At 39.4% G+C, this 27,236-nt stretch overlaps 1 long non-coding RNA gene across 1 annotated transcript; it reads left to right on the forward strand.

Annotated features, from left to right (window-relative positions):
* Positions 1-5,846: 5,846 nt before the first annotated feature.
* LOC110348087 (uncharacterized) lies at positions 5,847-11,852 on the forward strand. The gene is made up of 3 exons (XR_002393055.2): positions 5,847-6,903; positions 8,905-8,987; positions 10,946-11,852. It is a non-coding gene; the product is annotated as an uncharacterized LOC110348087 (long non-coding RNA).
* The last annotated feature ends 15,384 nt before the right edge of the window (positions 11,853-27,236 follow it).

Consider the following 27,236-nt stretch of genomic DNA (forward strand, 5'->3'; position numbering starts at 1 on the left):
GAGCTCTGGGCTGCAGATGTAAAATGGCATTTGAAAGGATAGGTCAGAGCACCATGTTATACACCCTAAATGCATAGAGCTTGTAATTGTCAATTAAAGAAATCAAGGAATTAGATGCATCATCTCAAGAGAACTTAGAAACTAAGTCCTTGGACAGAAATTTGGTGAATGGGGTCAAAAGCTGTGGACAAGTCTCTACTGGATTTGGCATAAGGAAAATTGCAAAGATTGTGGTTATCACAGTCACCTCAGTCACTTACTTTCCTTATCACTGGGTCAAAATTCCTGGCGCCTGCAACTTGAAGGAGGAGAGGCTTGTTTGGGCTCAATTTCAGGAGGTTCAGTTCTCGCATGGTCTCCAGGTCTTGGCCAGGCAAATGGAGGAAGGCTTGGGCAGGGAAAAAGCTGCTCACATCATGGCCTGCAGGAATCAGACAGCACAGGGAGAGGAAGACAAGCCCTTCTGGTCCTGGGCCCAGTGATGTCTCCTAAGGCCGGACTCCACCTCCCACAGCAAGCCAGCGATACCCCCCTGTAATCCCGTCACTCCTCAGAGCCTCACTGTGCCTGCCCGGCTTGGAGGGACATCTGGACACAAACCCTAGGAGTAGCTGTAGTAGACAGCTGATGGCAGATGCTAGTTATAAGGAGGTGGAGGAGTGAATGGGGGATCAAAAATGGACTCACCGGGTAGACAACTCCTGAGAAGTTTTCTCTGGGAATAGTGACTGACAAAAGAGACTGCAATCGTGGGAGTTGTGCCGTGAGTTAATTTTAAGAGCAGAAAACAATAAAGCACATTTGCAAGTTACATGTGATGCTCCCCATATGTATGGCATCGATGTTGCAGGGAAAAGAAAGATAACTGAAAAGGCAAAGTCCTCGAAGGAGTGAGAGAGTAGGAATCAGAGTGTGCATGGGAAGACAGAGTCTTTAGGTTAGAGAGGAATGCAGCGCTTTATCCAGTGAATGGAAGGGAGAGGGGGCACAGGAGACACCATCTGAAAGACAAGCGATTTAAATTCAGTGGCATTCAGGAGATGCTGAAAGAAATGTCGACAAAATGTATTAGCCACTTCAGAAAAGAATTACACTGGCCAAGAGGAGCAAAGGAGCTTCTTCTATTCTGCTTGTCCCTGTAGATGGGGACAACATGGCCCAGGGCTGCAAATTCAGCACTGCAGAGACAAGGGCCTGCAGGGCTGGGGTGGGGCCATCCCATGACCTGTCCTTGCTACCTAGCAGAGGAAAGCGAAACTGTCTCCTGCCAGGAGTTATTTTCACAACTTAGAGAGAGGCGCTCAGCTTCTATGCAGGCCAGGAGGTAGGGGTGAGAGCTTCCTTGAGGATTGCATTAAAACAGATGCTTCCCAGGTCTTTGGGAAAGATATTCCTGCATTAAAAGAAATGACAACAGACTTTTGAAAAGATTTACCTAACATAGTGTCAAATAAATAATTAATAACTACAATTTTCTAACTTAGCCTCCGCATAGAAATGTACTAGCCACATAAAATACCACATACATCCCAGCTATCATGGGAAAATACGGTATTTAAAAACTTTGAGAACTGTTATGTAAAAGACACATTGCCATGAATCTCCCTCAAAATACTCCCCTTGCTTCAAACACACCTCTTGCTGTTGCCACTTTCTGCAGCAGGTCTGGGAGTGTTCTTTTGTGGGTGTCTTTTGTTGCACCCTGATGGCTGCCTCCATGCTGTGAATTGATGCCAAAAGCGTAACTTTTGACCTTGAGGAAGAGACAGAGGTCAGACAGGGCTGGACCTGTGAGCGAGGCGAATGAGGGCACAGCGTGTGTTTTCTGGTAGCCTGCCTTTCCACTGGATGGCACTCAGCACACACGTTCACTGTATTTTTGATCAAACCTCAAAAAGACAGTCAGGAAAGAGACCTTTCAGAACTGCTTCAATAAGTGGCAAGAACCATGAGATAAGTGAGTATATTTGAGGGAGATTAATAGAACTGTGTCTTTTACTGTAATAATTTTTTATTTGAATATCCACTATTTTTCAATCACCACTTGCATGCTCAGATATTTTAGCATGAAGGTACCATTGTCCTCGTAATAAGATTATGCAAAGGAAAGAAAATGTAAATTGAGTGCATGATTCATGATATAAATTTGTCTGGCCCGCTGTACAGACTTCCTGAAGACTTCCTTTGTTGCATGTATGAAACAGTACTGTGACTATGTTTATATATCTGTCCACTCCACTGCAGACCAACTCCTGATACTTCAGCATATTTCACATTCCCATCAGTGGTTAGCAGAATGCCTTGTGTACAGCAGCTCATTCTAAAATGACAATCGGAGAAGCACACTGACTAGATACCCCTCCCCCCACACACAAGACCTCATCTTTGGATCTATTCTGGGTAGGTTGCTATAACTGGGAGGACACACACTTACAACTTCTTTTTCAAGCTCTGGTTCCCAAGTTGAGCCCAATTGTGCTGCTTAAATCATATTCCACTCTGACTAATGTGCTGCCTGAGGAATAATGTTCCCAGATGAGAAGGCTTAGAAGGTAGCCCCTTCCTGATGTCCTCCCCTGCCCACACTGATAGACACAGCCTGGGACCTGTGCAGGGTCCCTGTGTGTGTGTGTGTGTGTATGTGCTCACACTTGTCATATACATGACACTGTCGGCTACGACCTAAAAGTCACCAGGTCCTAATCTGCTGCAGAAACCTCTTGATTCCATTTAGAAAACACATGGTTCTTTTCCTTTTATTATTCCATGTCTGCTGTACACGATGCCTACATTCCTTGTGGTGAGTGCGCACACGGACATGACACATCTTTATTCCTTTTCCTCTACTTTCCCCACCCATCTCTTATCCCTTCCCATTTGAGAATGCTCTGTCTCCTTCCTTCGTATTATCTATTCCTTTTACTCTGCTCTTTATTTATAATTTGGGCTTCTCATATAAGAGGAACTATGTGACATTTAAGCTTAAGTATCTGATTTATTTCACTTACCATTATGGTCTCAAAGTGCATCCATTTTCCTACAAACAAGTGTATCTTTATGGCAGAGTAGTACTCCATTGTGTGTAATTATTGTATTTTCTTTATTCACTCATCTATTGATGCACATATAGGCCACTTCCAGGATTTAGCTACTAAGAATTGTGCTGCTGTAAGCATGGGTATGCATGCATCACTGTACTACGATGTCTTTAACTCTTTCATGGAAATACCTAGGAGGAGAATAGCTGGGTTGAATGGAATTTCTTGCTTGAGATTTTGGGGAATCTCCATAGTGATTTCCATAGTGGCTGTACTGGATTACATTCCTTCTAACAATGTGGAGTCGTTCCTTTTTCCGTACACCCTGGCCAGCTTTTACTATTATTTTATTTCTTGATGAGGGCCATTCTTTCTAAAATGGGTAAAATGGAATCAAAATGTTGTTTTAATTTGCATCTCTCTAAAGGCCAGCTATGTTGAGCATTTCTTCACGCATTTTGTTCTTGGGTCTGTTTTTTTCAGGCCCCAAAGCATTCCCTCAGTCCCAGATATGATCTTGGGGACAATCAGGATGCTGCTGGGATCTGGAACCAAGCACTTAGTCTCTAAAGCTGGAGACCTGTCCAGTGCCCTCCACTCATTTCTGTGAGAAATGGAGCCCTTTAGTCAGTTAAGAGTAAACTATTCTAACGGGTTGATATGCATCTATTTTCTAAATGCCAATGAATCTCTAAAACATTACCAAAATTCAAATAAAACCTGCAAGCACTATGAATTGCTCCTTGGAATTAACTAAACTAAGCTAAGCTATCTTATCTTAACCCTGATTCTTGTAAATAAGGACCTGTTAATTTTTTTTGTTTTAAAATATTTTATATATATTCATGTAGGGCATTGGAAAATTAATATAGTAATTCAAATCAAAATTCATGTATTCCAGACTTAGCATTAGCAAGTAGAAAACAGTGAGTCACTAATGAATAAAACCTTTATTTATCCTTTGTTAGGGACAGGCAGATAGTTTGATAGATCAAAATAACAAATGTACTGTTCCAAAACACCAGCTGTGGAGTTGGGGGTGTATTTGTTTAAATCGGTCTGCTTTTCCTCTCACTTGAGGCTTCCTGTAGCTACACTTTGCAATGGACTATGAATCCTGTGGCTTCTACACAGGACAGGACAGGACCTCCAAGGGCCGCTGGAGCTACTGCTCCATCAGGGCAGGTGTATTAGAGAGGAGGTGTTTGGCAGATGTTTCTGTTCCCTGGCATTGACCCTGGAATGCAAGGCCTCCAGGAAACAGGTGGCCCTGCAGATCTGTGGGCAATTAAGCAAAACGAACCTTGTTGACAGCTTGGCATGAAATGTGAGTCTTTAATTACATTTTAATGATAATGCTTATTATTTTACATAACTAAGTTAGGTGGTGTAACAAAGCATTAAAGATTGCCAGTGTGGATTTTATATTGCTTTTCTCAGTATTTGTAGAAATTCAGCTAGTAGAACAATTATTTAAGGATTAAATGGCTTGAGGAGGTTCCTTTCACATATGCAGAGTGACCATCATTCTTGTTATTCTCATGTCTGTTCCATAATTTTAAAATATATTGTTCTCATGTTTCAAGGGTAGCTAATTTGAAAGCTTTTCTGGCTAAAATCATGCCTAAAATAAGTTCTACTTAAATCTTCATAAACATGAAGCAGCCATTATTTTTGAGCAAAACACAAATTAAAAAGACTTTTTAAAGCTCTTTAAAGCCTTTATTTGACTTTATTGGTTATGTAGTTAGTTCAACAAGAATTATAATTCTTATTTGTGATTAATTACAAATTCAATGCTTTGAACTGCTACTAAACTTAATCTTTTCAAATTTAAATTATCTTTAAAAAGTTAAATAGGTGAACTTGAATCTAAGCTTTTCCCAAAGTGACTTCAACCATCTGTGAAATACAGCACCATACATACCCTTCATTTATCCTAATTAGGTCTTATGTAATAAATCATCTCCTTCTTCAATAAAAATGTCATGTTTTTGCCAAAGATCATAAATTCTAAGTTATTGGAATGACTATAATTTAATAAGATTGTATTTTAGTCTTTTGTATAACTTTAAACATGAAGAAATATTGAGAATTTATGTTTCCTTTAAAAATAAAGTTTTGATGAAGATACGTATTCCACGTAGTGTTTCACTTCAGGGTAAGAATAAAAATATAGAAAAGACAGGTTTCTTTGGTGCTCAACTCAGAGGACCTAATTTCATTTTTCTTTCTGGTTTCAATAATACATAAGTTGCCCCAAATCAGCTAGCGCTGACTCCCCCCGAGGGGGCCCCGCATCCCGCTGCGGGTGCCCTGGGAGGAGGCAGGCCTGTCCTCCACAAACCCGCACTGCGACACCCCCCACACTCAGGCCTGCCCCCCCAGATCTGACCTAGACCTAGGCCTGCGGATGACCCCACAGATACCTTAACCCCGTCCACTTTTCCCTGTACGCTTGGCCTTGCTAGGGCCAAAGGTCACCCTCTGCCCCCCCCCCCCCGCCCTGGTCTCCAGGGCTCTACCCCCTCGCGCCACGGCAGCTGCAGGTTCAACTGCCCAGCTGGCCCTGCGTCCGCCTGGGAATAATACAGCGCTGTAACACGTCAAGCCAAACAGGCTTGCCCCAGTGACCAAGAAATTCCAGCGCTAGATATTTATGTAAGTAAACACATATACTTACGTAAGTATAAATTTACATAATATATTCTAAAAGCCTTATATATCTAGGAACATATTTACACGTGCAAATATATATGTATTCATATTCTAAAAAGCTTCGTATAAGAATGTGTGTAGTAGCTTTATTCACAATATTCAAAACCAGAAACATCTCAAGTTTTCGTCACTGGAAGAATGGATAAACAAACACAATATGATGTATTTATACAACAAAATATGCCCAGCAATTTCAAAAGAGCCACTATTGTACTCAACATGACTGTATCTAAAAGATATCGTGCTAAAGTGAAGAAGACATAAATTACATGCTCTTTGATTCTATTTATCTGAAATTCTAGAATAGGTTAAACTAATCATAAATAATAAAAATCTGAGCTCTGGGTAATGTGACAGGTTGAGGGGACCAGGCTTGAGAGTGGGGATGGAGAAAGAGTCTGGAGGTGACCGAGGTGGTCTATGCCTTGATAAGGCTCTGCATGCCACAGGTCACATTCCTGCTTTGACGATGCTTGGGAAAAGATGATTCATTGTGCATTTCCTCCCATGCACATTTTCCTTCAATATACAAACGACCTTTAGCAAATGCTGACAGCCAGTTAACGGTGTGGACTCTGAAGTTCACAGAGGCAAAAGGGTGCAAGCTGTTAGACAGGTGACCTCAAAGGGCTGTGCATTTGGTGGTGGTCACACGACTCCGTGCTTCCTCAAAGCGCAAACTAAAAGGATAAATTTAACTGTGTGTAAATTATACCTGTTTTTTAAAATGATTTTAAAAATAAGATGGATCACTGGATGGTCAAGTGGATGCATAAATGAGTGTGCGAAAGCAAATGTAGCATGATATTTATAATGATGAATTCAATTTGGTAGCTACTTGGATATTTACCATCATTTTAACATGTTTGGAATTTTTCATAACAATACCTGGAGGACTATGGAAAGGTGGCCAGATCGAATTGCTTTCAAGCTTCAGACGCTGCCAGGACCCCACTTTATTTTGGAGGCTGATGCTAGAGATGACATGATATGGAGGCTCCACATGGCAGGCTCCCTTCTGGGGCCTTAGTCCTCACAGAAGGGATGGAGGGGCAGTGGCCAGTGCTTGTGTGCTTGTCTAGCAAGCAGGAGATCCTGGCTTCAATCCCAGCACCACAAAAACAAACGAAAGACCACCTGATAGAAGGTAATTTCCTCCTCACACATCACTGCCATCTAATCATAGTCCCTCTGCCAGGTTTTACCAAGAACCATTACCTTAGTCCCAGAAGACTTGTAATCAAATAAGGGTGTGAATAATGGTGTAGGTATAGTTGTCTTTCTTCTCTAGTAGTTTTTAAAAACTGTTAGATCACAATGCATGAACAATCTGTAGTCCATACCTCTAGACATAGCCTGTGGTTTCATGTAAGCACTGAATAAAAGTCATGTAGAGCATGTATGAAACATGACAACTGATGGAAGAGTCCTCTGACTTCATTTCAAAGTGAATAATGAAACACTTTTACACTTTAACCATTGTTTCCTTATTACCCCTTCACTTCTTAAAAGGGTGGTGATCTTGAGCAATGATAATGACAATCACATTAAATAAGACTCTAAGTATCATTTTTATAAAGTGCCAATTGGTAAACTATTCCAGGTATTTTATCTTATTATGGCAAAATAGATAACTTTGACAAATTATAAAATTTTATTTTAATATTTAAGGAATATGTGACTAAATACTCAATTCAAATTAATTTTCATTTTATTTAATGTTAGTTGCTTATGGTGTCCTAAGAAACAAGAACTTTGCATTTTGACATGTAATAAAAAGCAAGTATTCCCACCAAAACCAGTACAGGAAAGTCAAAAGAATCCATAGCTACTGAGACAGCTGTAAAGCTTTTCTAAGTATAGTGTTGGAGCAATTTACAGAATAATGGTTAATATAAATTGCTCTATAGACAAATCTCAGTCCTACACGTATTGATATTTACCATTAACTCAGCTAAATTAGTGATGGAGAGTGAAGTCTGAATTTCCCAATTTTTAAAGGTACTGTATATATTAAGTAGGTAAGAAAATGTAATGAAAAAACAGAGACTAAGTATGTATAGATAATTACAGAATTGGGGGCGGTCTTCCAACTGAAACATTTGTGATGGTACAGAGCACTTGAGATTATATAGTTGCCTGCTAGGAGATTTTATAAATATCTATAAAAGGGCCAGGGATTTAGCTCAGTGGTTTCGCCGTCTGCTGCGCAAGCGCAAGGACCCGAGTTTGATCCCCAGTACCAAAAATAAATAAATAAATAAATAAAATAAATAGCTATAAAATATAAAGGGTTAATACTTTGATAACATATTTTTAAAATTGCAGTATGAAAGATGTTGAACTAGAGTGAGAAAAATAAGAAAAAGCCTTCTCTCACTTAGGGAGTGCTCTCAAAAGAACTCAATGTTAGAAGTTATTAAAAATCATGCACAATTCAATGCACAGTACAATTGTCTGTAGTAACTACATATTTTTCCACTGGGAGAAAATGAGGTAGAGGAAGAATTTCTAACTTGAACACTTGACTACACAGTGTATGTCCCCACTGACTTCATATGGAGCTGCATAAATACTCTAAGTTTAAACTCCTGATTTCAGATGAGGGAAACTGGGAATTGTATTGGCAAGATTTAAGAATAGAGTGCAAGAAATGTGCCCAATGTAACTACCTTTTATTCTGCTATTTTGTAGAATTATGAGAAAAATAATAAAGATATCATTTCTCAGGTGAATAATCCAGTCCATTCATTACAGCCTGTTAAACATATAGCCAAGAGCAAATGGCAGGAACTAAATTTTTTTCTTCTTCTTCCCCAACAACAAAATTACCCTCATTTGAAACAAGGCTCCTGTTCTCATACAAATCTTTATATTCAATATGCTGCATTTTGAAGAGAAGCAAATAGAAAGATCAGGTTATATTTTGTAGTGATCTACCAAAAACCTCCTCAGGTGATATCAAAATGGTGATTTCATTACAGTCTGGATTTTGGGGAAATATCTGCCCAGAAAACCAATTGAGTAGTTCCCAAGATGTGATCAGACTCAAGATGTGAACTTACTCCAAATTAAATTAACGGGAGACTAGAATGTAAAACAATATCAATTTAATTATTGACAAGAATTATGACTTTCTTCTGAGCAGAAGCTGCACATTGTTCTAGTGAAGATATGCTGTGTCTAAGGCAAAACGGCACGGAAACTGCAATGAAACACTACTTACTGGGGGTAAGTACCAGGAATCCGGAAGGCCCTAAGCAGCTTCTCTTAGCATCGGGCATTCATTTCCCATAAATGCATAGCTTTGCTGGGCAATGCTACTCCTCATAATCACTCTCCGTGTCTGTCTTCTATCTAATCTTGAGCAAGTGGGTCATTACTATTGCTGAAAAATTTCCAGATCTTTATGACAAGTAAACAAACCTTTAAATTGATGGCTTTCTTTCTCACCGTGGTGCCTAGTGATCCTCCTGCGTCACACTTTTAGAAAGCGTGTTTGACTTTAGTACCAGGCTACACTCAGAGTCCCTAAGAGTGACTTTGCATAACTTTGATTTCATTGTCTATATTTTGAATTCTGTCTACTCATGAATCCCCCCTTCATTTCTACACCCTATAAAGAGGGAGTTTAGACGGACATCTCACAATATCCCCACCCATCAGGGCACAGGATCAGACACACGAAAATCCTGAAATCCTTCTAATCAGATTACATTGGGCAGGCTCTTTATTCTCAGCAGCCTCTGACACTGCCGTCTGACTTCTCGCTCCATAGGTGTCAGGTGGGGCAAATGCAAGTCCTCAGGAAGACATCAGCTGGGGCCGGAAAACTAGACAGGGCTCAGGCTCTCATAGTGAGGGGAGTATTTCCACAAGATTATAACAGTCGTCTCTTCTTAGGATGTTTCCAGGCCAGAATCTGGGAGCTTGGTTAAAAGAAAGCTGAGGGGGCTGGGGATGTAGCTCAGTGGTTTCACCCCCTGCTGTGCAAGCGCAAGGGCCCTAGCTCGATCCCTGGTACCAAAATAAATAAATAAAATAAAATAAAGCTGAGTAATTTTGTGTTTGTGTATGTCTGTCACTCAAACAGGAGACAAAGGACTATTGTATCCAAATCTGTTTAAGCATAGAATTCTGTTTTTGTAGAACACTTTCTAATAACCATTGAAATTACATTTTGGGAAATACAGCTTATGTATTAGATATTCATATTCAAATACAAAAATCAATTTAATTGACATGTGAAAGCCTTTGGATTTTCATCACTTTTCTCACCACTGGGGAAAATTACAGATTGTTGGTTGAAACAGCCTTTTTGTAATAATGATAAACAAATAAGGGGTGTTGATATCTGTCTTAGTTATTTTTCTCATTGCTGCGACAAAATACATGACACCCAGAGTAAAAGGAGGAAGGGTTTATTTAGCTCACAGTTTCAAGAGGTTTCAGTGCATAGTCAGCTGGCCCCAAGGCAGGGTGGCTTGGCAGAGGGACAACAGTTCATGACGGTGGAAGACAGCAAAAGATACAAGGGACCTTAACTGCATCTTTCTGGCCTTTTTACCTTATCCAGACTACTGGGATTAGAGTGGTGCCAAACCAATCAGTGTACTGGTTTAGTAATCACACACCCTTAACCCCAGCATCACAGATTTCAGATTCAGTCACCTCTGGAAAAGCCATCTATGATAGAATGAGGCTTTGAGGGACATCTAGACTCAAACCATAACAATATCACAGAAGAGCCAGAACCATCTGATGGTGTTTCTCAAAGTGTGATCTGTAACCCAGTTGGGGAAAAAAATCCTGTGTTGGGAGGGGAGAAGAAAGAGAGAAGTGGATACAGTGTTGAAAATAATCAAAATGTGCTATATTCCAGGAGGAGTATACCAAAACAAACTTGGCCATTCTGCATTTCTCTATGTGCTAATAAAGGGTCAGCGGGTCACTTTATGAAGGTCCCAGCCCCCGGGACCCTCTTCCCATCACTGAATCAGAATCTCTGCTGGTGGACACAGGCATCTGTTTTGCAACTCTGGGGGTCAACCCAGGGGTATGTGGTCCACTTAGCTACGTCTCCGGCCACCCTGACATTGTAATGCGCATTTGAGTTTAAGAAATATCGATTTAGGATTGCTGTTTAAATTTGAAAAAGGCAAATCATTCAGGCTTAAAATATTTTGCAGACGGCTTAGCATTCATCACGCCATGGGATTCAGCCAAACTTCTCTTCAAACAGAGAAAACCCTTTATGAAGATTGCACGAGCTCCAATATCCACTCGTCTCTCCAACATCCCTCCAATTCTGCCAGTTCCGACGCAACAGTCCGGGCATATTTGTGGGTTTGCCTTCCGTTTTCTGTTAGCTGTGGTCAGTACAGCATAAAAGGATATTTTAAAAGAGACTTTGCATTCACCTAATCTTTACACATTGCATCGTTTTACTCGTTCTATGCTATTATTGGTTGTTGTTGGTCTGTTACTGTGCCTAATTGGTAAACTGTTTTATCATCTGTATGCATATATAGTCTAGACAGGGCCCGGTCCTGTGTGTAGTTTCACACGTCTGCTGGGGCCCTGAAACATATTCCCCATGGCTAAGTGGGGAATATATATTTATATATTTAAATGCCTCTTTATATTTAAATGCCTCTTCATTATACAATGGCACACACAACAAAATCTAAAACTAAGCAGATCGTATATAGAAATTGGCAACAATATGCATATTTGTATTTAGTATATACATAGAAGTGAGCCAACATTCAAATTTGATTATTTGGAAACAAAGAAAATAAATCAAATTTCTTACTAATCAAGAATAACCTGAAAGAAAGTAAGATACTGGCCAACTTAAACCTGTTTACCAGTATTTGCTTAATTCAAATTGAAATATTTCACCTGTCATTAAGGTTCCATAAACTTTAATACATGTCATAGAATATGACCTTTCCACTCCCCTACTTCTTCAAATATGTACAAATATATCCTTCCAAGTATTCATGTACTTATTTGATCTTCTTTTGCCTTCAGAAAATTTGTAATTCTTCCATTCGTGGACAAATATGTGTTCCTAATGCTGTAGCAACTACCTGTAAGCAGTATAGTTTGTCTCTTATCAAACTCCTGATTAATATTCATTTCTTTAAAATAATTTAAATAAAGTATCTGAAATGCTGTTTTACAGTTTTCTGAGATAAAAGAAAAAAGAATTTTTAGGACGTCTAAGAAATATTTATTAAACTTAACAATTCTTTTTTCTTTTGTTGGTACTAAGGATCGAACTTCGGTCCTTGCGCTTGTGCAGCAGGCAGCGAAACCACTGAGCTAAATCCCTGGCCCAAACTTACAATACTTTAAATTCTCCTGGTGGCACACATCTGTAATCCTAGCATGCTAGGAGGCTGAGGCAGGAGGATTACAGGTTTGAGAACAGCAATGGTAACCTTGCAAGACCCTGTCTCAAAATAAAAAATAAAAAAGGGCTGAGGATACAGCTCAGTGCAAGGCCCCGAGTTCAATCTCCAGCACTGCAAAATCTAAACAACAACAATAAGTTCTGTTTCTAAGAAAATAGTATTTGAAAGAACTAATATTTAAATAGAATCACTAGTTAAGTGCATCTTTAGTTGAGATGCAAATAAGCCAATTATAAAGGTATTTGGACATAAATATGAAACACTGGGTGCATTGATCAATTGAATATATTACCTCTGTAATCAGGCTTATAGTTAACAATGCTTGAGCAATTACTGCAGTCTAGCATTCTTTTACTCACTGAATTTCATTAAATTGTTTAGTCTTTAGTATAATATATTTAAGTATATTGATATCATGAGCCTCATTTTTAAAATTACAAAATGGCATTCAGAAATGATAAAAACTTACTTCCTCCCCCCAAAGATCTGTCCAAAGTTATTTATCAAGTTTTCCCTTCCAAATAAAAAAGATTCTGCCCTGATTTTTAGTAAGCAGTCAGCACGGCAGCCCTCACCAATGCTCAGCGTGGTTAACTTTCTAATAACTCTAGGTCACAGCCACAGCTGTGTAGTTCCCAAAAGCCATCTGTGTCTGTCCTTGTGTGTAAGCTAGCAGTGTTTTCCTCAGATCAGAATTAACCTTGCGTCTGGAGGCAGTGATAGCACTCTGCTTGTGAGGAGGGTGTGGACAGAGCTGCTGCTCTTACCTTGCCAGCCTCTACCCACACTTTTTTTTGGTAAAGCCATGCTAGCTTCCTTTGAGAAAAGTTCATCCCAGTGTGACAAAAAAGGGAAGTCTGAGTGGTCTAAAATAGGCCCATCACACTCAGTATCATGAAAATTTAAATCTTGAGTGAGTGGCATAAGAACAGACAATGACACAAATGAATCATGAGCGTCATCATCCTGAAGATCCTGTCACTGGGTCGGAGTCGCTGCCCACCTGTTTCCGGCAGCTTTGCCTTCAGCTGGGTATGCTTCCATTTCCACCGGACATCCCCAAGCGAAACCCTAGGAAGAGCTATTCTGGGGCCTCCAAATGCTGGCCTTGCACATGATGGTCAGTCAGTCTGCCTGCAGCAAATAATGTACGGGGGCTATCTCTCACATGGCTAAAGGCAGAAGGACAAAAGTTCCCTGCCCTTGAAGACCAGTCTACTTCAAAGCGTGGGGCACAGTCACATACACAAACAAAGCCTCTCCCAACCTCACAGTTCCTACTCAGTGTGAAATGTCTGCTTAATGCAGATACAGGGGCTTGTTGCTCTCCTTCAGGAGGCAGGCATTTCCTGCAAAGGTTTCATTTTATAGGTGGGCTTCAGCTAGAGACATTTACATTTTAGTAGGGAAATGGTACGCACAGCTCAAATGTATAAATCCTATCCCAGAATCCCTTTGGAGAGCCAGTTCAGAGGACAGGTGTGAACGATATGACAATGCTATTACCCCAATGCTGAGTAGATGCATCCCGGGAAGAGTGTAGCTTCTGATTTAGCCACTTAGCTTACTTCCAAGAGCCCCCTTCGGTCTGCACAGTAGTGGAGGAAATGTTAAAATGGCCAGTGATTTGTCATCCTGCCCTCGAATGTGGGAGTTTCACATGAAAGGAAGGATGGGCAATACACCACAGTGATGTACAAACCTGGAAGCTGCCAACTGCCTCCTTCATGAACTAGAACTATGTGGCTTTGACGAGATTCATTTTCTTTTGTAAATTGCACATCTTAGCCACGAGCAGAATCAGGACTTAATCTATGCCAGGATGGATTGATACTGTAACAATGGACATTCTACTTGGATTCTGAGACTACTCTTTAGGAATCAGTCACTTTAAACACTGAAGTACTTAATTTTTTAGCCAGTAATTAAAATATGGACTTTGCCTTGGCTCTAGATAATTATTAAATATTCAAGTTTGCTTTGTGTTGGGTACCTGAAGCTTCATGTAAAAATCACCAGTTATCTTCTGTGTTGCCTGGGGGCAACGTAAAGTTCATATCTGTTCTGTTGTTTTTATTTTTAACTATGTACTGTTCCAACCATAAAAGGTGACATACTGAGTATATGCTTTCTCACAGGGGATGTATTAGCATTGCACCTTTTGATCGTCTTGATATGACATAATGGGAGGCGTGATATGATATATGGTGAATGTTTAAATAAAAAGTGTATCACAGTAAAAAACACACTGCCATTAATTCTCCCCAAACTATTCCTCTTTGCTTCAAACACACTTATCCCATCATTCCAGCCAATCTCTGAAGCAGTTGTGGAAATTCTTTCCTGTGTCTGAATGAGCTGTGATTTAAAAAAATACAGTCAATGCTGCTGCCAGGTGACATCCAAGGGAAAGCCAGGCTCATGAAAACATGACAGTGTGTCCTCATCCACCTTCTTCACTGGATCTGGCACCTTGTGACCTCCGGCCCTCCCCAAGTTCCAAGGGACCGGGAAAGGTAAAGGTTCTCATTCATTCAGGACATCAGGGCTGCCAGGACAGCACAGCCAAAGACATGCTGTGAAGAAGAGTTTCACAGCTGCTCGGCAGGTGGCAAGCATGGTGAGGCCAGTAGTGCGTGTGTGTGGGATTGTGTTTCAAGGGGGATCAACGCCAGGACCTTGCGCGAGGCACGGGTGGCGCCACTGAGAGCTCTCTCTCTCTCTCTCTCTCCTCTCCCCCTGCCCATTACTGCCGATTCAGGAAAGCACGGTGCTCAGAACCCAGGCTCTGGGTTCCACTGCCCCAGATTCAAGCCCTGGCTCCAAAAGCTATCATTTAGAGATGTGAGAAAATTACTCACATTCTCTAGGACCCAGTTTTCTCCTCTTTGGATAAGAACAGTCATTTTACTTTGCTGTTATAAGAAGTGCCTACTAAGAGATTTGACAGAGCTCCTGGCACGTGGTTATGCAGAAATGTCAGCTCTTCTTAGAGCTTAGTTTCTTTTCTCTCATCCATTACATCGAGTTAATTATTGTCTGTCTATGAAATGATTCTGGCTCATATTTTATTCCTTACCATTTCTCAGCCATATTGGTAATGTAGTCCTCATAGACTTTTCCTAATTATTCCCCCATCATGCCACTCGCCTTCCTGTGTCATCTTTGGAGATGTCCAAAGTGAAAGTCATGCATTCTGAATAGAAGCAGGATCAGCCAGGGGAGCTGGAGAGATGAATACCAGGGGTTCTTCCTATATTCCTTTTATCTCATAAAAAATTTATACTTGTGTGCATATCCTGAAATGTACAAAGGTTATTATTACCATTGTTATCAGGGGCAGAGAGAAAAAGGTATTAGATAATGGTCAGAGAATAAAAACTTTCAGTTAAGAGGAGTAAGTTCAAGATACCAACTGTACAACATCATAAGTGCAGTTCATGAGAATATAGTGTGTTCTTTAAAATTATGGAGAGAAGATTTTAAGTGTCCTTACCACAAAAAATGTTATGGGAAGTAATGGACATGTTAATTGGCTTTAGGTATTTCACAATGTATACACGTTTCAAAACATCATGTTATGCATGATAAGTATATACTGCACAATTTTCATTTGGCAAGTATGAAGTAGATAAATACAATTTTAATGCTAAAAATTATCACAGTAGCATAATATGTACTTAATAAATATTCATGCTTTAGAGATGGTTCAATAATAATGTTTTGTTTTAAGAATGGATTTTTCAAAAGCCTTTCATGACATTAATACAATCTCTGTAATTATACATTTGTACAATTAACCATCCAAATAGTTTATCATGTCATACAAAAAATAGTAAAAAAATTGTAATTGCTAACAATTGCTACCAGTGCTCTCGATGACCAGGCCCATTTTCTGCCCAGTTTCATTGCTTTCTTTATACTTTATTCATTTTAATACACATCATTTGCTGCCCTACCTGAGTGTTTTATCCATCAGCTTTCCCTCTCTGTAACAAGATCCCTGAGATAACTCCACAATGAAGAGAAAAAGCCTATTTTGGCTCATGGTTCTGGGAGTTCCAGTCCAGCGTGGCCTGGCCCCACTGCCTTGGGCATCTGAAGAGGCAGCACAACCCTGCTGGAGACACACGAGGTGAAAGAACACCACATATAGCATGACCCAGGGTGGAAAGAGAAAGAGACTGAGCCCCGTAGGCCTCCTCTAGGAGAGCCCCAATGCCCGGAGGATTCCATGGAAGCTCCAAGGGTCCCATCATCTCCCAGGAACCCCACCCTGGGGACTGAGTCTTTAACACGTGGAACTTTGGGGAATCTTTATCATCCAAGCTACAGCAAATATATTATGCAGTTTCCTATTTCTGCAACTATTTCCAACAATTATTAATTTATTTTTGTTTTTCTCTTCATTTCCTTTTTCCTTTCTGTATTCTTTCTAAGTAGATTTTTAGTACTAAAAATGACCCAGGTACTGTGTTAGATACTGAGACCCAAATGTGAAAATATAATTTTTCTGTAATAACATAACATAATAATATACTAAAGGAAGAAACTCACTCATAGTCATGCAATGCTTTCCTGACCCAAAACCTCCATCAAAAAATCTTCCTGTTTTTCCTCATTTACTCCCTTCAAGTAATTTAGAATCGCATGGATCTCTAAGCATTTGGTTTGGATCTACAGGAGAGTCTTTTTCCATACCTACTGTATTTCCTTTGTATTGCCTTCCCTATGTCCCATCTTTTTTCTTCAATTCTCTTCCTTATCCAACAAGTAATCATGGAGATCATACTCTGTAGATACAATAATTGATTACAGAATAACCAGATCAAGCTAAGGTTTGGGATTCCACAAATCACTGGCAGGAAAAAACATTCAGAAAAGAGAAAAAACAAAACAGAACAAAACAAAACAAAACAACAACAACAAAAAACCCCTTTTCTTACAGCTGCATAGTTTCTGAATTCCCTTTTCTTCAGAGCTAAATCTTTTTCATAAATTCCACATTTCTCTTTTACTTTTGCCTTTCCTTAATGTTCAATTATTCCCAATTTCTCTTTCTGAACTCTACTTTTACGCTTGTCATGGATAATGGGGACCATAGTGCTTCCTAGTGTCTTTTAGGCTTTCAATATCAAAGTACAATATTTAATGGCACTAATATTGTTTTCAGTGCCTGGCCCTAAGCAGTGTTGAGGTAAGAAATAGCTGATGATAATACAGTAAGTGGACTTACTCTCCTATTAAAACAAAATATAGCAAAGAAACTTATTACCTACATTATGGAAACCATCTATTCACATTTATAAAGGTAGAACTTTAAGTATAAACTTTCTTCTCAAAAACAATTGGGGAAGAAACCAATTTACCTTGAATTTTTTAAGCTTTCATTGCCCATAAAAGACACTGATGCTCATCTTTTGCTTTTGCAAGGCAAACTTAATATGATTCAACAAAACACTACGAGCACAAGGACAAGGACTATAATCACAAAGTAACTGGAGACTTCAAAGTGCTTTCATATTCATCCGAGGCTCTTATTTCAACTGTACATTGATATTAAGTCATGGAAGCATTTAGTTAAGCAATTAGGTTATGAGGTCCAGTTATGTGAACCAAACATAAATTACATGATATGAAATGAATCACATGTATAAAAAGTCACAAGTCCCACCATGAAGTAGACTTTGAAATCAATAACAACTAAAGAAAGAGTCTAAATGAGAGTAATAGGTCTCAAAAATACCGCATATCATACTCCAAATAATAATATGAATTTTACACTCTTAGAGTTTCCTTCCATTTCCTTTAATATTTCAATACGATTTTAAAAATACAATGGTTGTTAATATTTCCTCCCTTTATTTTGGCAGTTTATTTGGAGTATACAAAGTACAACTGAGTGGTCCTAGTAGAAAGTGATTGTATTTTCTTCTTTCTGTGATAGAGTGCATTTCTTGAGAGAAATTACAAAGTTTAACGCCTAGGAGAAAGAATCATCAGAAGGTTCTAATTGAAATCTGCCACCAAGCGTCTTGAAGCTCAACAGGGACCTAAAAGCAATTCTATCTGAAAACTCTTTGGTATGTAAAGTGAGTTGGTGTTTTCAACTAAGTTCTAACGAAAAAATGTCTTCCCTCAAAGTTCTTTCATTGTTTGTATGTGAGTACTGCATATATCTCTGAGATTACTTTAAATTTACAAATTATATTTGCCTTTACGTCGGCAAGTTGCATTGTTATTTTAAAGAGCACAGAGAGTAGCTATGTTCAATGAATGTTGTCTGCTTTTAGCTATTACTTGTAACTTCAGGATTAACTAGACTTTATTTCCAAAAACTGGAAAATTATTTCAAGCAAAATCCATGTGTCCATGTGGCAGCTATCCTCTAACATAGGCCAACATTCCTTGCTCTCTGGAGCTCCCTGGAGCAGTGAGGTCCCCTCTCTGCTGTGTAAGGGCTGCTCCACCTCCAGTCCCAGCATGTCAGAAGCACTAAAGGCCCTTCTGAGGGTCTCTTGCTGCTCCCCGTGCTCCCTTCCAGGGACTGCCAGCTGCCCTGTCACAGTGGAGGCCCAGGAAGCACTGTGTTGGGCACTCTGTCAGGGCCGGGAGACTGAGCTGCTTGGATGTGAATCCTCCTTCTGCGCATTCTTCAAGTGACCAGAGCTGGAGCTCAAACCCTGTGGCTGCTCATGACAGACTTGACCCAGAGCAACATCGCTAAGCAACTGTCCTTACCCTGAGGGATGGTGTGAAGTCATCTATGTTTCTCTAAGTTGATACGTTTTACAGCAATTTGTTTCATAGCCATAGGAAGTACAGATCTGTTTGTATGTAAGGCAAAGAGAGGATTCTGAAAGAATCAGAATGTTCCTTTGGCCATGAGAAAACCTCAGTGTGTGGCAGTCTAGAAACTCGGTCTGCCAATGGATGTGCTAAGGGCAAACGAAAGAGACAAACATTGCCCCAAGTCCACCTGGCTTATTGTGTACCCAGAAATTGTAAACAAGTTGATGTATATAACAAGTAAACGTGTTCATTATTATTATGATATTGCCATTACTTCCTTAAAAAAATGAAGGAACAATCAGCGTTATTTTGACCAGGGTTTTATAAGAACAACAACACTGCATAAAGAGAATTGTGAAAGCCATGCTAAATGAATAACACATTTCACTTGCAAAATATTAGAATGATTTCATCCTTTTCTTCGGTGAATTGACAACCCTTTTAAATGAATCTTTATAATCTTGAATGAGCTAAAGAATCATGGAGAATTTTATCTCCCTTTACACTTTCTTTCCTAATGTCCTTTGGAGACCTTTCTGCAGATTTCCAGGATGTAGGCTCTAGACACATGTTTTTACCACCTTGGAAGGTGGAGAGAGTTAAATATACAGGATAATGTTTCATTACCTATAGTTCTTTAACATTGAATATGCATGATGAAAACTCAGGCACACCTCAGAAAAAATATCCTTTTTAAATTATTTTCAACTCAGAAAAGTATATAAATCGGTATCTTGGAGATTGATAAAATAAACATAAATTTCTATTCTTATTGTATTTAGTGCAAAATCAAATTAGTTGTTTTTCACAATTATTTTATCTCCTTTAATTTTCTATTTCTTTCTGTAGCGTTTTTCCTCTGTCTGATGTTCTCATGTTGTGATTAGCATCATATTTGTCTATCTTTGTCTTAATATACAAGCAAAACTTGGAACAAATGGAAGGGAATTTGGAAGCGTGCACAGCATTCTAGGACTCGCTTTAAAAATGAATCTAGAGGGGTGGAGCGAGATGGAGTCTCCGCTGGGCTGAGGGTCTCCTTGGCACCCAGCTGCCCTTGCAGGAGAGAGGGAAGAGTAGAAGGCCACTGGCCTGATTTTAACAAAACAAAGACTGGCTGCGCTGCGGAAGGCCTGGAGGGAAAAGGCCCTGGTCCTCTCCGCCAGCCCCAGGCAGCTGGGTGTGGAGAGAGGATAAAGGCCCAGATCCAGATCGAGGCCCTCACCCGGGGCTTCCGCGGGAAGCCACTGGGGCTCAGCCCAGGCCGAGGGGTTCCAGCGCAGGCCGGGCTGCAGGCTCCCACCCAGCAGCAGGCAGGACAGCCACACAGGCTGGGTTTTGGAGCCCATGCCAGGGGAAGCGCAACCGGCTGCCTCCTGAGTCCCCATAGCCTCTCAAGAGCTTGGCATCAGCAGAAGTGAGTAAATACCCGGCTCCTTTCCTTCCTTCGTGTAAATAGTCAGATTGTTACCACGGGACAACACAAAGTCAGATTTCAGATTGATTTGTACTAGTTACCAAGGAATAAAAATCATTATATCACACTCTGACATGAGCCTAAATGCGTGTCTTTCACCACAAATATGCCTCTCTCTCTCCTCTCTCTCCTCTCTCTCCCCTCTCTCTCCCCTCTCTCTCTCTTTCTCTCTCTGTCTCTCTCTCCACACCTGCTCTCTCTGTTCTCCTGAGTGCTGTCCAGGTGTGGAGGGTCTGATGGGAGTTGAGAATTTCTCAGGGACCAGGGTGTCTGGGTTCTTAGAGGAATAATGAGCAGAGCCCCTCAACAAGGCAACCTTTGGCCCACCAAAATGGGCTCTGAACCTGAACAAGAAACTTCTTAGGGCCTTTCAGCCATTGAGATTTTTAGAATGAATGTTTTTTCATTTGTGTGTTTATTTGTTGCAAGAAACAGGCATTTACCCTAATACAGGGACTAAAATCATTCATTAAATCTGAGCTATTTCTTGTCCTCTTGGGTGTGTGGCCTGCGGAGTGATGGGTGGAAAGCTTCTAAGGAGGGTACGAGAAGAAAAGCCAAACACGAATTACACTCTGAGTTCAAGTTTATATGTCTTTATCATGAAATAATTATAAGGTATACAAATATTAGAAAGCAGATATGTAATGTTTCATTATTTCAAATCTTGCTATTAAACACGTATCTTCATAACAGTTTGAAAATTGTTAATCACTTACTTGGAAATATCCCTATGGAATATTTATTGCCATTATATATCTAGACCTGCTTCCAGTAAATTAATTTCCATGTAAAATTTAAGTGCATTTCATAACTTGATTTATACTTTCTAGTTAAATCTAGGAGTCTATGGACTTAGGAATAAATTAGAACATAATTATTTTGTAAAAACTCAGTCTAACAGTCTTTTAATATGTACTTTGAACCAAGATATTCAACTAAATATTTGTGAATTATATTATTAATTAATTTTAAAAGTAAGTCTGATCTAGTAATCCCTTAAACACGTACATTAGCTGCAGTTCTCTGAGATAATTTTATCCTTAATGAAAAGGTTTATCTTCAGAATCAAATAATTCTGAAACTGACTGGATCTCAATTTTTTAATGTATATTTTTTTCACCAAAACATCTTTGTTTCCATGTTTATCTCTGGTAACATCTGTCATTCTGTTAGACTTCACAAAAGACACACAGGGCATGACATACCTGAGTTGCTGCTTAAAATACAAATACCAAGGCCCATGCATTCACAGACCTCCTTCCACAACCCTTTAAATAGCAGCTTTCTTGAGGGCCCTCACAGGAACATTCTGGCCAGATGCTTCCTCCAACTTGTGGGATGGTTCTTACGGTAACTCCAAAGAATCCTCTAGCAAGGCATCTCAGGAGAAACATTTTTATATACATGTTCGAATTAAGTTTTGAAAACTACAGAGTTCTGGTACTTTGCAGTCTGTTGCTCTCTGTCATGTTGAGCTCTGGGACATATGGATAAAGCGAGTGTAGGCTGCTCCTGAAGTCAGAATGGTACCATAATCAATTTCCCTATAGCAGCTAAGATGCTGAAGTGGGCAGCAATGAAGCACGAACATGCACTTTGGAGAGCTCTCCTGTCTATTTTATTAATTAGCCAAGAAGTAGGAAAAAAAAGTTAAGCATATAAAAAAGCATTAAGGTAATATATTTCTACCGTGAATTACCCAAGACTAATCTTTGTTTAATTAATAGACTTTACTATTACAGAAGTTTTACTTCAGCGAAAAGAATGAGCAGAAACTACCCAGTTCCCAGTCTTCTCCATCCCCACAAACACACGGCAGTTCCCTGCCTCTTCCATAGCATGATGAAACCATCACCACTGAGTACCCACTGCTGAGTATCCACTGAGTACCCACTACTGACACAGTATGTAACGTCCACAGTTTATATTATGAGATGCATGACAAGCACATACCCTCACAATAACAGACCGAAGAGTTTCACTCTCTAAAATATTCGATGCTCTACTCACTCACCCCTTTCTCCCTTTACCAGGCCTAATCTTTTTACTATCTCCACAGTTTTGCCTTCTCAGAATGTCATAAGTTAAATTAATAAAGTCAGCAGCCTTTTTGCCTTATTTTTCTTAGCAATATGTGAACATGAAAGGTTCCTCCATGTCCTCCTCTGATAGCTCATTCCTTTCTATCTCTGAATAATATTCCATTGTTTGTATACACAAGAAAGAAATATCCATCCGCACACTGAGGACATTGTGCTTGCTTCCAGGTTTTAGCACTTATGAATAACATTGCTGTAATGAAAAACATTGAGGTCTTGGTGTGGACACAAGTGTTCAACCCCTTTGTGTAAATACCAAGGACCAGGACTGTGGTGAGTTCGTATGGGAAGAGAATGTTTAGTTTTGCAAGACATGCCCAAAATATCTCACACAGTGACTGTTTTACTTGGCATTCCCTCCAGCAATGGAAGACATTCCCACTGTTCCCCATCCTTGCCAGTATTTGGTGTTGCCACTGTGCCTAATTCTCCCCATCTAATAAGTGTGTGATGCTATTTTATTGTTTTATTTTGCAGTCCCTTGATGATATATGGTGTTGAACAACTCTCTCTATATTTATTTGCCATGTACATATTATTTTTGGTGAAATTCCTGTTCTCATCTATCAGGTATAATTGTTTTCTTAAAGTTGACATTTAAGATTTCTTAATACATTTTTAATTCCAGTCCTTGATTAGATATGCACTTTGCAAGTATTTTCTTCCAGTGCTTCGCTTGTAGGACATGGTTTTAAATATTTTAAATTCTTCTGTATTCTTTTACAGAAAAGGTATACTATATGCTTAAGAGGAAAATTAGTAAGTTTATAAAATTAATATCAAGTTCATATGATAAATAAGTAACTATTAAAAACACCATGCCCTGCGTATAGCAAGTATTACATAAATGTCAATAATATTTTATGTTGATTCAAAAATGTAATGTTTACATCATTTCAAATCTTTTTCCATAATATGATTTTTACCAAGCTTAACACAAATAATAAATTTGATAAATTTTTGTGACATAGAGTACTTTTATTTTCATGAAATTAATCTAAAAGTGCTAAGAAAATGTCTAGATGTGATAGTTTGGGTTCAAAGTTTACAAAGAAGCTCATCTCAGAATGCTAATGTAACAAAACTAATGTTTCACTTAAATGTAGTGGGGCAACTAAGTACTTTTGTAATTTCATAAGGATTGAGCAGGGATCCTACTGTGTTGACAACAGAAGTGTTTATGAACATGGAATCAATACATAGTCTAGAAAAAGGCAGTTTCACATATTTCATTTGTAAATTGTTCACAAAAGGTTCTATTTAGTCTTTTATGAAAGCGCTTTTACTTTAGGAAAAAAAATCAATGTTTTTTTTGTCACTGAAATGTTTATCTTATAGTTCACAATGACCTCAATTTATTTTCTGAATGCTCTTATTAATCCAGAAGTTGAGTAGAAAAGCACCAGGAAATAAAGTTCATTTTGCTGGCAAAAACAACAGTGGCATGGTTTGGGCAGCAAACTGAGAGACTCCTTTCTCCCTGCTACTGCCTGTTCTCTTCTGCCAAGAGCCCGCTCTGCCTCACTGCAGGAAGTACTGCAATAAGAAACGTCTCCGAGTTACACTTCAGTCCTTTACAACTTTGAATAGGTTCAGTTATTTAATCATCTTTCTATACTTTTGAGACAAATTATTCTTTCTACCCATTTTTCTAAGTTTCACAGAATAAACATATTTTAAATCCATTTAACACATTTTTTTATATCAGGCACTGTTCTAGGAGCTGAAAATGTAACCATCAACATGACAGACAAAAATTTCCTCTTTGATTTTCTACAGGGAGGTCAAAGAAAACAATTTTTAAAAATTGAAAACATAGTTCTGCAGTGACAAAGGAGGATGTAAAGAGAAGGGATGGTTCCTGGTTCCAAGGATAAGAAGTGTGTGTGCCAGTGGGGCAGAAGGAGGACGTGTTCAATTTTACACAGATCAGTAAAGGAATTCCTCAGGGAAGATGCATTTGCATAGTATCTGAAAGTTGTTGTGGATTTTGTGGGTATCTAGAGGAAGAGCATTCCAGGAACTGGTAAATACCCAGAGGTGAGAGTGTACCTGGTTTTTCAAAAATCAACGAGATAGGGAAGGTAGTCAGAGCAGTGGAGACCAGGGTGCAAGGGTACGTGGTCAAATGGACAGTGGTCACCCAATAATGTAAGTCCTTGTAGCCATTGCCAGTGACTGGAGCTTTATCACGGTGAAGGGGAACCCATTGGGAGGGCCTGGGCCAAGCAACAGAAGTTCAAGATAGTTATTTCCAATTAAAGAAATAATCAAAGAAGCAGATAAATGGTGGAGTTGTCCTCAGATATTAACTGCATTTATTGTTATGTGATGTCAGACAATGCTTTTGAAAAATCCCTTAGCTTTGGTTCTTTTTCTCTGTGAAAAATATAGGTAAGACTAGAGCTACAGTTAGTTCAGAAGTAAAATGCTTGCTGACTATGGGTTTGAACCTAGCACCTCCACAAAATAAGTAAACTAAAAACAAATACTACAAACAGCTCATTTAACTCAAAAGATACATATACTGGCTGGTTTGGTTCAAAAGAGCTAGATACTCAAGATATTTATTCTCTGCTTTAATGAGGGGAAAAATAAATTTAAACATTAAAGATGAGTCACCTGAAAATGTCTATATCAGTGTCCCAAGAGAGAGCAAAAGGATGGCCTGAGAGGAGGGCACACTTCTGGATCAGGTGGGCAGGGAAACGCTCCCAGGAGAGGTGAGATTCCCAGGAGAGGTGAGATTCAGGCTGAAACTTGATCCAAGGGCCTCATGGGGCGGAAGTCTGTGGAGCTGAGGAATGAGCTGAGCTAAGAGCAGCTCTAGCACGGGTGGGGTGGGGTGGTGGACGAGGATGCAAGGGAGAGGACTGCAGGGGGTGGCCACCATCTACCAAGGGGTCCCACCGAAAAAGCAAGGTATTAGTTTCCTGCAGACGCTGTAACAAATTATCATAGAATAGCCTCAGATTTTATAGTTCTGGAGATCAGAACTCCTAACTTGAGTCTTGTAAGCCTAAAGTCAAGGTGTTAACAGGGCAGAAGAAAAAGCTGAGGCCTACTTCCTGATGGTGCTTTCTGTAAGACATTTCTGATATTTCACCATAGCTCTCATCCTTAGTTCTTATAAAGGAATTGCTTTAATTTGTATTGTTAGTTTGCGAATTTTTATGGTAGGATTCAAGATGATAATCTAATAACAATTTTCTCAATAAAAGGATATTTTCATTAAAATGAACTGGCATTACCTTGTCAGGATGTCATAGGAAATGAGTCTGACTAGAGAGAATTAAATCTGAGAGAGGTTGATAACTTTACTTAGAAAGTCTAGCTTTAAAAGCTTAATTTTCTCTTTTATTGTGAAACATCTTAACCTCTCTCTGAGCCCAAGATCCCTATCATGAGCATCTTCCCACTCTGAGGATATACTTCTTATGAGATTCTTATGAAAAACTGGAAGGAACAGTGATGAATGTGGTGAGAGGGGCTTGAGGAGAGCTATCTTCCCACAGGAGACACGGGGACAGTGAGATCTGTTATGCATGATTTGAGTATAAACATTACCAGTAAAAGGAGTTGCAGATGGTTGCCTTAGTTACCTTACCTTATGACTGAGGAAGAGGAATGAGCAAAATAGTGCTCCTTCCCTCTCACAGAATGTGGATTTCACCGAGGGAAGAAAGTGAACACTGCAGTCTTTGCAGGCCTTTGGGACTCTGCTGAAGCCACCAACCGTGCTGTGTGCAGCCGGGAACAGGCGAGAAAATCCTTAAAGAAATGGGGGACTGTGACCCCACAAAACGTTCTTTACAAAATCAGTGGGAGGGTCACCCTGTGCATCACAGCTGGCTAATGCCTTTCTTAGATTATCGTTTCCAGTTTCAATATTTTATCTTATTCATTTTAAGATAAAGCACTTGTCCTCTAATTTTAGAAATTCTTGGTGATACTAAGAAATAATTTCTCAGAACAGGAATTCACAGAACCTACACTGTAAATCTCCCAAAGGTGGACATGGTGTGCAGTATTTCTAAATGTATGGAGATATAAAAATATGCTGAAGATCATCTGCTGGGATTATCGCTGAATATACTTAGTAAAATCCTTTATAATACCACGAAAGTTCATAGTGCTATTTCCCAAAAACGTCAGGCGTTGGATAAAAAATGACAATGAGGACTGGTGACCACTCTTGGAAAACAACATTCATGGGAGATAGAGTCCAATTGCAAGACTGAAGAACATAGTAATGAAGACTATAAAAATAAATGAAGGAGGTGCTATGAGATAGAATAGCAAGGGGTTATAAATGGAGAATGGGAAATGGCAAAGGCCTCTTAAAGGAGAAAAATAGGCCAACTAAGAATCCACGAGATTAGGTATAGTTTATGGGAAGGAACTGTGAGATATTGGATGTTTAAATGCAGGCATTTTTTGAAAAAATAAATGCTATACTAGAATTTGAACATTATCTTGAATGAAAAGAACATGCAAATGCTTTTCACTTAGTAAGCAGCATTTTCAGTCCTTTGCTTGAAGCAAGATATCTGGGACCTTAATTCCTAGGAGTGCTGGAATGGAGACTCAGGAACCAGTTAGAGAAAAATTCAAAGACGTAGAGGCTTTCAAACACCAAGGCAGTAGAGCAAACAGTGGAATTGGCTGGATTTGGCGACTGTTTGAC

The sequence above is a fragment of the Heterocephalus glaber genome, unplaced genomic scaffold, assembly GCF_053883595.1.
Source record: "Heterocephalus glaber isolate CG9 unplaced genomic scaffold, H.glaber_assembly_v1.0 deba00000676, whole genome shotgun sequence".
Taxonomy (NCBI): Eukaryota; Metazoa; Chordata; class Mammalia; order Rodentia; family Bathyergidae; genus Heterocephalus; species Heterocephalus glaber.